This window comes from Mytilus trossulus, chromosome 9, assembly GCF_036588685.1.
Source record: "Mytilus trossulus isolate FHL-02 chromosome 9, PNRI_Mtr1.1.1.hap1, whole genome shotgun sequence".
In the NCBI taxonomy this organism is placed as follows: domain Eukaryota; kingdom Metazoa; phylum Mollusca; class Bivalvia; order Mytilida; family Mytilidae; genus Mytilus; species Mytilus trossulus.
In genome coordinates, this window is record NC_086381.1 from 30,072,849 (window position 1) to 30,086,553 (window position 13,705).

Genomic DNA, 13,705 nt, shown 5'->3' on the forward strand with positions numbered 1-13,705 from the left:
ATTTTAAAAATATGAGCTCAAAGAAACAATCCTGTGCCAGGATGAAGTAATATAAATGCGACGCTACTCCAATCAGTGCAAAGATTATAACAAATGTATATCATTATCTGATGCAGTAACCTCTTAATGTAAATCGAGAAGGAAAAAAAGCTACAATCATTCGCCACAAAAGGGAACCAGCGAACAACTTCATTAGTACTGGACATAAATGAAGTAAAACATTAAATCAAAAAATTTACCAAATAATGAGGAGAAAGGTATATTAAGTGATGTATCAACTGTAATTAACATTTCTAAGAGGTAGGGTTGGTGTATTTCTACATACGAACATGCCTGTACCAGGTCAGGAATATGACAATTGATATCCATTCGTTTGGTGTGTTTGAGCGTTTGATTTTGTCATTTGATCAGGGTCTTTACGTTTTGAATTTTACTTGGAGTTCAGTATTTTTGTGATTTTACTTTTTATTTCAAATCAGGACAATTTCTAATGATAAAGTTATCCGTAAATTCGTGTACTTCAATGGTCTACCAACATTATGATGTATATAACTTGTAGTAATATTACAAATGCTTATACTTTAAATTTAAAAATGATATAATAAACCATAAGCCTGACAGAATCAATGTGGATTCACGTTGAAAAATTTGTTGGAATTTTTAATATGTTTAGTTACTTATTATATTATTAATATTCTATTGATGACATTAAAACTACTGTTTGACCCTACAAGCGACACAAATGCAGGCGGAATCCATTTAACTTCTTTTGGAAGTTCAAAGAAATCTATGTTCACTGTTTTGTAACATACTGTCTGGTGAGTTCGTGTTTGTTTTTAATCACGGTACTTTTATTTTTAAATTCAAACTAAAACTTAATGTTAAAATATTAAACAAGTACGAACTTTTATAATTTACATGTATGTAAGAAGACATGTTATTGGTACAGTATTTTGAATAGTTATGCCTACATTTGCCTTTTTTTACATACTAAAAATAATTGTATGCTCGTATGTAAGTCACATATAATAAGTTATTAGTCTATACGGAGCTTTACTCGTCAACTACTGTTCTTAATGTCAAAAGCTTGATAAATCCACTGAAATTCAAAACACCTGAGTACAAACCAAAAGATATCAGACAATACCACCAAAAATGTAAGCTCATCTAATAAACTCATCATAGATAGATACCAGGATAAAAAAAATATATTTACGCCAGACGTGCGTTTTGTCTACAAAAGACTCATCAGTGACGCCCGAATCAACAAATGTTTATAAGACCAAATAAAGTACGAAGTTGAAGAGCATTGAGGACCAAAAGTTCCTAAACATTATGCCAAAAACAGCTAAGGTAATCTGTTCCTGAGGTAGAAAAATCAGAATTTGGTTAACAGTTAATTTACAATTATGAACATATCAATGATAACTCAAGTCAACATCGAAGTGCTGATTACTGGGATGGGGATACCCTCAGTGAAATAAATATCCACTAGCAGTGGCATCGACCCCGGCAATGGTTGCAAAAAAAAAGGCTACAAGTAGCTATGGAATCAAACGTTGATTGATGAATAATTTTCTTCGAAAGAGTTTGTGTTACTCAATCTTTAAACTGCAGTTTGATATTTGTCTTTTTGTCTTTTGGCCTTTGATGTATCTGCTTTACTTAGTCGTGTGATATTTACTAGCAACCATGGTCCTCCATTTTGTGAGTCAGGGGACATTTCAACCTTTGATCTCAAAAAGTTAATTATCTAATGACGGAATTATGTAGTGTTACCTTCACGCATTTCAAAGAGGAAATTAAAGGACATATTCCCTGTCTGCGCTCATTGCCTATGTAAAATTTAAAATTGTTTATAATCCAGGTACTTTTGATAACTATTGTATGCACATTGAACGACAAATTTATGTGACGTATATAATTTTTCTGACGTCAGACACTCAAATCAATCCATGTGTTCGTAGATAGTAGATGTTGTTGTGTCCTGTTAAATTGTTATACGATGATGACTGATGTTCCCATATTTTGACTATTTTATTGATTGTGACTGTTTATTTAACGCATCATGTAAATGTAACGGAATTTGATGAGACTGTTATTAAAGTGAGAGGGTTAGCGCTATAGAACCAGGTTTAATCCACCATTTTCTACATTTGAAAATGCCTGTACCAAGTCAGGAATATGACAGTTTTTGTCCATTCGTTTTTGATGCGTTTTGTTTTTTGATTTTGCCATGTGATTATGGACTTTCCAAATTGATTTTCCTCTGAGTTCAGTATTTTTGTGATTTTACTTTTTTTCCATGAAATATATTTAAATGTCGAAGTTTATATTCATAGACGTATAAATTGATATTTTATTATATTACGGATTACAAATGTGTCGAGGGTTGTGATTGGATAACAACACAGATATGTCAGTATATATTCAGGAAACTGCCGGGGTATATACGACGTTTTTATCCCCAATTGGAACCTCAAAAACGTCATCATAATACCGGTTACTATGTGACGTAGTCAAAAGCTATCAGACTGTCAGAGGCTCACAGTGGGAAAATAATGACGTGCTTCAGTAAATAATACATTTTTCATACAAAATCACGCAATTCACACTTTTATACTTAAATTTAATGTTAAAAGTGTTATTATAAATTATTACATACACTAAAATTATGTTCACAGCAAATTAGAAAATAATTCACGTATGCCGAACATATCCGGTTGTGTTTTTTCAACTTAAATATGTGTTATCAACAAATACCTGCACTGGAAAATAACATTAACTCAGGTGTAATCCGTAATAAATGTGTAATTCAGGTCTCAGAAAGGGTATATACTGTGACATTCCCGGCTTAGGGCTTATATCCCCTGAGACGAAGGCGAAGGGGATATAAACTCTAAGCCGGGAATGTCACAGTATATACCCTGTCTGAGACCTGAATAACATATAATGTTCAGACTAGTCGTATAAATTTGAAGAAACTACTACAAACATTAAATCTTCCATTTCAACAAAATGTCAACATATAGTGTAAATGTAATTATTGAGCTCTATGATTTTAAAAAAGTTGCATGCAAGTCCTATATAAAAATAATTACTTACACTGGGTTTTTCGTGCAAAAACATTTTATATTGTGGTTAACATTCGTGTAGTATGTTCTTCTCTGTGCCATATACAAATGTAGATACAATTATGATAGACATACATTTGGAGTCTTCAACTTCAATCGCAGACTAAACTAAAGGGTGGTAAAAACATGCTTAAGAAACAGCTATTAAAACAAATCGTGTCGGCACTATAATTGTTTATTATTTTATTTGTTAAATCTTCGTTTATTTATCGACAACAGTTAGCACGATGAAAACTATTTTGAGTTATTCTGATATGTTTTCGTACATCGATATCATGGGTAGAAACAATCACAAATAAAAAGTATCTATAATGAAGAAAAAAGAACAGTGTAGTTATTGTGTTAATTTTATGCAGGACAACTTCATGTCTAATAGTGTAAAACGTGTTTCCTCCTTAAGAATCAAGGATCTCCTCTATGTGTGGCAATGCGTATGAATCTTTGATAGTGAAATCATTCAGCTGTCGATTATCAACTCCCATCCTTTTTCCTTACAAGCTCACATTCGAAGACCACGGTGAATGAGATTGTCGTATAATTGCAGTTGATAACAGTTGACGTAGATGGTTCCTAACTTTATTAATTATTAAAGGCGGAATTCGGCGATGACTGTGTTTAAATGGTCGATTAACTACTAAATCAGTTCGATGTTTAACTGCTGATGTGTGACCAATGTCAGTCTATCCTGATGAAATATGTCCTAGAATCTGTTTATAAAATATTTTCCTCTATCCATTTCATTATCCTCAAGTACATCAGTTGGTAGCTTTACAATATCTTAAATATCAGGTACGTCTGATTTCTAAATTGGTGGTAAATCCTCAATGATGACGGGTTGTAACATCGCAAATAATCGATCTTGGTGATACTATTCTAGTGGTTATATTTGATATGCGTACAAGTATTTGATTCTTTACGCTAACTGTTAAAGTTGACTATAGATGGTACAGTGTCAAGATATGTTGAAAGTGTTGATTTTCCTGTAGGATGAAGTAATGCACTACTTGTTGGGTATTTTAGTTGCTTGTCCGTGTATCCTCTTATGACTACTTCTGAATTTGGCTGTATTCTAATTGGTTATCGCTGATGATTACATGTATAGTATGGCTAATCTATTTTGTTGTTTTTCCAATTCCTTGTTCTTAAATGTGAGGCATCTTAATGCAATGTACCATGGCGTATAAAAATGTGTATCCTGTAAATGCCTTGGCCCAATTGCTTTCCTGATATACTCCATAATTGTACTTATTAATAAGATATTAGTTACTATAATCAAGGGTGTAGTAGCATTAAAATCGCTGTCTGGAACAACGGTAAATAATCCTGAATATGTTTCCATGTAGGATGTTGTGATTCCTTCCAGTTGAAGTTCTGCCTCTACATATTATTCTTAATACGGTAGTTGTAAGCCGTCTCCACATTCAATTTTTAATAGTCCTGCTAGATATATATACATTTGTACATGTAAGGGAGGGATGAGATCTAACAAAGCATATTAAGCCCTGTCGCATTTGTACGCCTGTCCCATGTCCAGAGCATCTGGCCTTTTTGATATTGTATGGGTGTTTTTTTAAATTTTAGTTAATTTATATATTTTGGAATTTTCACTGATTTTCTTATCCAAGGCATGATAGATTACCTTAGACGTATTTGGCACTACTTTTTGGAATTTTGGATCCTCAATGCTCTTCAACTTTGTACTTGTGTTGACTTTATAAATATTTTGAAATGAGCGTCACTGATGAGTCTAATGCCTCGTTCACACGTACATTTGATTCAAATTGAATTCGAACCGAATGCGAATCTAATTCGCTAATCGCGTTCACACACTCTTTTTTTTAATTCGAATTGATTTGAATTGGCTAATTCGAATTATCCAACTCATTAGCATTAGAAATACGCTTTTGTTAATACGAATTAAAAGTAAACGTCGTTTGGACAGTAAAGCGAATTTGACGGGTATTGCAATTCGAATTAGAACTGACGTTAGGAGGTAATACGTTTCGAATGCGAATTAAACTAATTCGAATTAGTTAATGAGAATCGAATTTGAATAAGGTGTGAACTCAGCATCAGTATTAATGTAGACGAAACGCTCGTCTGGCGTACCAAATTATAATGCTGGTACCTTTAATAACTATTAGTACACATTTTTGTTAAGGGGACAGCGGAAGCTCGCCTTCTGATTTTCTCGCTCTTTTGAAAGTCCATTGGTTCCATTCCCAATTTTAATCGTCACACTTTAGGCGACAAATCTTTTGAATTGTTATTGTGTCCTGTGTGTGTTGTATTGTTACAGGTTACATCTTGATTTTTCTTTCTTCTTTTACCAGTTTTAATTTGAATAGACTATTGAAGTGTTCAGGTAACATGATCACAAAATCGTGTTCGTGATGTTTTAAGGGCATACGATACAGTTTTGATCATGTATTTACAAGTTCTTGAAAATTTGCATATAGGCTATTTTTACCTGATTAAATCAAATATGTAATAAAAAATATACCTTCATGTGCTAATTTTTGAGTAAAATGAGGTTGAAATTTTGTATATTTGCTCAAAATTCAGATTTGTCGCCGTAATTTCTTTTTCGAAAGAAAGACATAACTTTTTTGTTATAAAAGATAAAAACAAATTGTTTTTTGTTAAATAATCGGTAATTTCTATAGTTTATAATTATTTTTTAAAAATATGCATTTTTTTTATTCAGAAATGAATCATATTTATCAAATGTTCATGAATTGAGGAAAAAACGTAATTTTTTACTGCATGTTTTTCACAATTAAAAAAAATCCTCTATTTACAGTTTTATAAAATTTGGGTCACATAATCTCCCTGTAAAATGAAACCAAATGCCGTTTTGAAAAATAGGGGTCCATGAACTCGTTATCAAATTAAATCAGTTTCAATGATAAAAATCAGTCGAAAATGCATCTTTTCCCGATATGTCACAGTTTGACGTCGCGAATATAACAAATTACGTTAGCAACGTCATTACCTCCCCTGTAACTGTATCGTATGCCCTTAAGAGTTTATGGAGACTTTGGTTAAACAACTAAATTACATATCCACAAAAATGTTTTCCTTAAACCATGAATTAGTACCCAGGCAAAATAAATAAACAGTACACTGTTTAAAACAGTATTTGGTATTTAAAATATTTTTCTGTTTCAATAGAAACTACTAATGTTTCCATTATTTGACAGTTTCTGTAATGCAAAATAAGAAACTTGTAAGAAATTATCAGCATGACAAAAAGAAGTTTTATTGAGATGAGTGACAAATCAGATGGATGCCATATAATTTGTGTCAACTTGTAAATCATATGATTTGCGTGATTCCCCACTCCCCCTCCCCCTTAAAATACATATTTACTCCAATTTATATGTTGTATGTGGGAAATCTGAGTTATTTTGATATCTAACATATATGGCTCCACTCTAATTTTGAATGTGTAGCATTTGCCTTGTTTGAGAGATGCCATTCAAATTTTGTCATAGACGAAACATTTACTATTAATGTTACATACGTGAGTGATGCCAGACGATTTTTATCCACGGATATTGTTTTACAACTGGAATGTAGCTCCACTCTAGCTGTGGATTCCGTGGCATCCTTCACAATACCAATATAACCTGTGAATTAAAATACACAATTTAATCGTTTTCTCCATTTTACATCATTGACCAAAGAATTTTTTGAATATTTGTCTAGGATTCAACAAGAGTATATACTAGGCAAATATTTGAGATCTCCAACTGTTTGCTAAGCATTCATTAAAGTTTATATACATGCGTTATGACATAATTCAATAATGTAAATTCCGAAATTATTGCATGTTTTTATTATGGCAAAAATGCAACAGGGTAATAATCGCAATAATTTAAACTCGCATTTTTGAAATTTTTTATATAATTTAACAGGAATTTTCTCATATAAAATAAAAATCACATTTTAGTCTGAATTGAAAAAAATCGCAATAATTTCTGAATTCACAGTAACTTGTGGGACATTTACTCTAACCAGATGTTTATTAAACTTTGAAATAGTATTTTCTTTTAGTAAGTGACTGTCATTTCTAACAATTCTAAGCTATGATATCGACGTCAAAGGTTGTGTTGGCTTAATACTTTATTTGTGTTTGTGTTTGTGATGTCATTCACTTAATTACTAGAATCAATATCAATATACTTTTAAAATTAATATTCCTTTTTAATCGTTCGCCAGCATTTTCTGTTTTGCATTTTCAAGAATATAACACCAAAACGTTTCGTTCCAGATTGTGTAAGCAGGATTTTTATACAATCTACATAGCATCAGTGATAAAAGAAAAAACCTACATGTAGAAATGTGTTCATGTTGATGATGGCTGGTTTTTTTTCAATTTCCTTTTCCAAGCTTTTTAAATTGTTCGTGGGTTCTAAAGTAAAGATCTAAGAACCCATTAATATTTTGCCTTTCATCGATAACGTTAATTTTTTCAATCTTGGTGACTTTGTAAAAAGTCAAAAGTTAAACGGACTTTTTCTACGGAAACATATAAAAATTAATTTGACATTCAACTTTTTTGAAACTCAAAGTTTTAACATTTAAAGTCACAAAATTTCAAATTTCATTGGACATTTTTACATTCTAAATGTTGAAATTTTTAATTTGATAAAAAGGTTGAATTCCAATTTAGATATACTTTTTAACATTTGAAAAGTTTGAATTTCAAGTCAATTTGAAAGTCGAAACTATTAGATTTTGAAAGTTGCAGTTTCAAGATTTTTAAAAGTAAAAAATAAACATTCTAATTTTTGAGCTTAAAGTCGAAATTTCGAGTCTTATTTTATAAGTTGAAATTCTGAGTTTTCAAAAGACTAAATTTCAAGATTTGAAAGACAAAATGTATATTGCTAATTAAATTTCTATGTAAAAGTAAACAGTGTAAAAGAAGTGGTAGGAGTGTCAATGAGGCAACTCTCCATCCAAGTCACAATGTATAAAAAGTTAACAATTATAGGTACGGCTTTCAACACAGAGCCTGTGCTAAAAACAATACAAGTGCGAAACAATTCAAACATGAAAATCAACGGTTTAATCTATATAAAAAACGAGAAAAAAACTTATGTTCCTAATTACGTTTCAATAATGCACCGTTGTTGATATTTTTAAGATATGATTGCCCAATCTTATATTCTCTCAAGCTACTGTAACATGTGTAACCAAAAACCATGCAATAATCATAATTTATTTTTTTAGTTACATGTGCAAGGATATCATTGTAGTTTTTGATTTAATTTGCAGAATATTTAACATATTAAACCTACATATTCTTATTTTACTGAGTAGCAATTATTTTTAAAAAAATCTTTTTTTAAAAACATGCATTTCACATTTTAGTTACGTCAAGCATTTCAATTAACATGAAACAGTAAAATTGCATGCCATAGTTCAAAAAATCAGTATGTACCTCCATTGTTGTGTGTGATTACTAGACAATAAGTATATTTTTCAATCTTCAATACATTTTGTAATTATGATGAGTTTCTTGTAAAAGAAATGTATCAATAATATTAACCGTCAAGGAGAAAGTATGATCAGATCATGTTCGGACCCTTGAATTCTTGAATATAAAAATGTATTATGAATCTTCATGTATCAAAAATTATTTTGCAGATTTTCACAAGAATATTTTAATATTTGAGAATCTTATGATATTAAATGTGAGCTTATTTAAAGAGCCTAGGCTTTACCAACAAATAGTTTTGCTACTAGATGTATTTTGATTTCTTAAATACATGACAAAACTTCAAATTTTTCAAATTTTGAGACCCAAGTTTGGACTCTTCAAATCACAATTTCATAGCAATTTACCTATGAAAAATCAATAAGTAATAGTCTACAACAATCATACTCTCTGAGAGAGAACATTTACTGAACTATTATATCATAACACGGAAACACCAAAGGCCTAGGAGTGTTCATTATATTTAGTTTTACTGTGAGGCATTATTACAATGCAGCATTTCCGGAGTGTTGAATTTATTTGTAAAAATGAATGGGCTGCCTTGACATCGTTCAGGTGAATTGCATCTCTGCACCAATAGAAACGATTGTTTGTTGTTGTTGACCTGAATGTAGATGCAGCACAACAAGTTTTAGTATATCATATATCTTTATTCTCATAAGGCCAATGCATTACATCAATACAGAAATAACACCAATAACTATTTATAATATATACAAAAATGGTTTGTTGTGACCACATAATCATGGTTACTTGCATCAAGGAGATTTCTATATTATTCTTTGATGTAAAGGTACTCGGCTTTTCTTCTTTCTTTTGGCTCTGATTGAGAGGCGAGTTTTGGAATACAACAACTAGAGAGATATCCAATGATGCTTATATACTACATATATATTTATATGCCGCTATTATTGTTTTTATCAGTTATGTAAATCAACTGTATCTGATTTTATGCCCTTTATGGACCCTGTAATTTAGGAAATAAAAATATTCTATTCTTATCTATTATATTATATAACCAAAGCACATCCAGAGGCCGAAATATAGTATTCAACATCCGAAAGCTATCTTTTACAAATTATCAAGCTATAAAACTATATGTATAAGGGGGTAAAAGAAAAATCGTATTTTTAAAACAAATGGATAACACCATGCTAAAAAATGAAAATACGAACAACAATCAATCAACAGACAGTTAACAGAAGAAAAAAAGATTTAGCAACACCAATTCCTAGCGGTGAATTCAGAATGTTGAACTATTAAGGTTCCACCAGTAGCTTCCGTCGTGTTGAGCATGCCCATTTGTTTTATTAGCCTTTGGTTATTCAAATGCGTCTAGTACGGGGCGCCGAATGGGACTCTTGTGGTTTTGTACTCAAAATTCAATTTTGTACGGACAAAAGTGACTTTTGTTCAACAAAAATGAGTTCAGTTTAACAAAATTTGTATCAAACTACAAATTTAAAATTTTGTCATACATTGACTTTTGTTACACAAAATTGACTTTTGTGAGACAAAATTGACAAAATTGACTTTTGTCTCAACAATATTGACAAAATTGACTTTTGTGAGACAAAATTGACCAATGTGATCAACAAAATTGATAAAATTGACTTTTGTGAGACAAAATTGACCAATGTGAGACAAAATTGACTTTTGTCTCAACAAAATTGACAAAATTGAATTTTGTCTCAACAAAATTGACAAAATTGAATTTTGTCTCAACAAAATTGATTTTTGTTACACGAAAGTCAATTTTGTCTCATAAAAGTCAATTTTGTTGTTACAAAATTGAATTTTGTCGTCACAAAAATGAATTTTGTCGTCACAAAAATGAATTTTGTCGTCACAAAATTGACTTTTGTCTCAACAAAATTGACAAAATTGACTTTTGTCTCAACAAAATTAACAAAATTGACTTTTGTCTCAACAAAATTGACAAAATTGACTTTTGTCTCAACAAAATTGACACAATTGACTTTTGTCTCAACCAAATTGACAAAGTTGACTTTTGTCTCAACAAAATTGACAAAATTGACTTTTGTCTCAACAAAATTAACAAAATTGACTTTTGTCTCAACAAAATTGACAAAATTGACTTTTGTCTCAAAAAAATTAACAAAATTGACTTTTGTCTCAACAATATTGACAAAATTCAATTTTGTTGAGACAAAAGTCAATTTTGTCTCACAAAAGTTAATTTTGTCTCACAAAAGTCAATTTTGTCTCACAAAATTGACTCTTACCTCACACAAATGACTTTTGTGATTTAATTTCCATATCAGGTAACAAAAGTCAATTTTGTATGCAAATATAAACACCTTTTAGACAAAATTGACTTTTGTCATGACAAATATGAATTTTGTCTACAAAAATGAATTTTGTCATGACAAAAATGAATTTTGTCTACAGAAATGAATTTTGTCATCACAAAATTGAAGTTCTCACAAAACAAGTCTGTAGCACATAGTTTTGTAAGACAAAAATGATTTTGTTATAACAGAATTGAATTTTGTACAAAACCACAAGAGTCTCATTCGGCGCCCCGTATCTAGACATTATCATGAATTTTGACACGCTAAATCTTTTTTTTACCACGATACAATGAAAGACCATTTCATAAAACCACACCCCTGTTGCATCTGAGTGAAAGCGAGCGCATCGTACGCATGTATAAAATCATGGCAATGGTTTTAAAATGTGGAATGATTCCATTTTTAAAGTTGAAGTGACATATATTTTAAAGCAACTCGTTAAATCAATGTGGGCGAATATATACCTTCGGAAGTCCTTTATTTTTACCAATAAACAACATTTCCTGTTTTTGAATGATAAGAGTCAATAACAGAAAGTCAGAAGCAGTGTTAGATAATTGGTACTGCTGAGATTCCTACAAAACTCAATTTAAACTTCACTTTTGTCGTTTTATACCTGAACACCCACGGATAAAATTGTTCATTTTCCATAATCAAATGACATTTTTCTCTGTTTGTGTCACCCTGTCTTAAATGGCCCGGAACACAAATTTTATGAAAAATTATGTTCTATTTTATCTATGGAATCGTTTATCATTTTATATACGTTTGATTGCAGATGATGAATGGTACTTTGATGTTACAGTATCGGCGTCTTTTACAATTTGCACCTGTAATTAGCTATAATTATATGCCTTTACATCCTTCTAATTGGAGTGTTTTTGAAATATTTAGATAGTTCTAAGCTATTGCAGCACTATAAAAAGGACTCTTGTTTAAGGGGGAATATACAACGTTGGCAAAAGAAAGATTGCACAAAATGAATAGTTAAGCAGGTGCGTTCTCGAATACATTGGCAGAAATGTACTCTCGATTCTGTCTTGTGCTGGGGATTATAGCGTATTACTCTTTATCTTGTCTTGACTAAATGACTAAAGAGTTGAATTTCTATAAGTTTTGTGATTTCCAATAATTTTCGAGCTATATCCATCTTGTACTATCCTTTAAAATTTAGTGTCAATTTGGTTTTGTCTTGTCCCATAGATGGATTTCGTGTAAATTTGTTTTGTCGTTATGATTAAGTGTAAAAACAAAGAGGGACGAAAGATACCAAAGGGACAGTCAAAGTCATAAATCTAAAACAAACTGACAATGCCATGGCTAAAATTGAAAAAAGACAAACAATTATAGTACAGATGACACAACATAGAAAACGAGAGAATAAACAACACGAACCCCGCTAAAAACTAGGGGTGATCTCAGGTGTTCCGGAAGGGTAAGCAGATCCTGCTCCACATGTGGCACCCATCGTGTTGCTAATGTGATAACAAATCCGGTAAATAGTCTAATTCGGTAGGTAACATTCATGAAAGGGAAGGGGATTGTAGTAACGACGTAAGGAACATATCCGATATCATTTGTGAAACGGTTATTCCATAACGGTCAAATGTAAAATGTAATCTCGGTCTTCAATGATGCTTTGGATATCAAATCTTTGTATGTTCTTGTGTCATGAGTTTTTATTGGCACTCATACCACATCTTCTTATATGTATAAACTCGATCAAACCTGTCTTGTCGTTATGATTTTAGTGTATTATTCTCTGTCTTGTCATGTCAAATGGATGTTTGTATACATGAATCACAAGTCTAACTGTCGCATGTGGTGGTTTTTTTTAAGTGTAATATCGATCTTGTCTTGCACTATATTAGATTAAGTGTAATCTAACTCTTGTCTGTTCCTACGGATTTAAAACTGTAATCTTGGTCTCAAAAAGAAGCAAAAGATACCAAAACTCTTATGTCAAAGAGAAACCGACAAAATAATGACAGAAAAATATCGTAAAAGATTATCAACAGTCTATCAAATACTATATGACTGTAGAACACCCCCTTTCTGAAGAAAGGTTGGGTTGGTAGGCTTGGCAAATTCAGCTTTACATGTGTCCCCCGTCGTGTTCTTTTTGGTTATGATATTATACTTTCATATGAATTTTTGATATAATTGGTTTCCATTTCTTTCTGGCCATTATTGTAATTAATTATATCCTCTTCTCAAGAACTATTTATCTAAATATAGAAGGTATTTTAATATGAACAAGATAAAGATTAATTGATGATAGAAATTGCATATCATAGAAGGGCATTTAATAAAAGATTTTGATTGAACTATAAGACATTAAACTCTTTTTTGCTTTTATGATTTAGATTCTTTTGATTTCTACCTTTTACAATAATTTCATTACAGGTTGTACCTTGTGGCTACAAGGCTTGGAAGATGAAATATAGCAGAAAGCTTTATTTCTACTGTTGTTTAAAAATTGCATTTGATATTTATGAACCTTAAAATTATAATGTGTTAAAAGGTTATTAATAATAATTATAATGTATGATACTGAATTTCCAGACACAAATTAAAATAATATGTAAACCCAGACACCAGTCAAAATAATATGACTTCGTAGATACCGATCAAAATAAAACGAAAGTACAAAATATAATACGTTTAACACGTCACTACCCATTTAACAAATATTAATGTTAGTAACGAAAGATAAGTAATAAAATTAATGATAAACATGACAAATG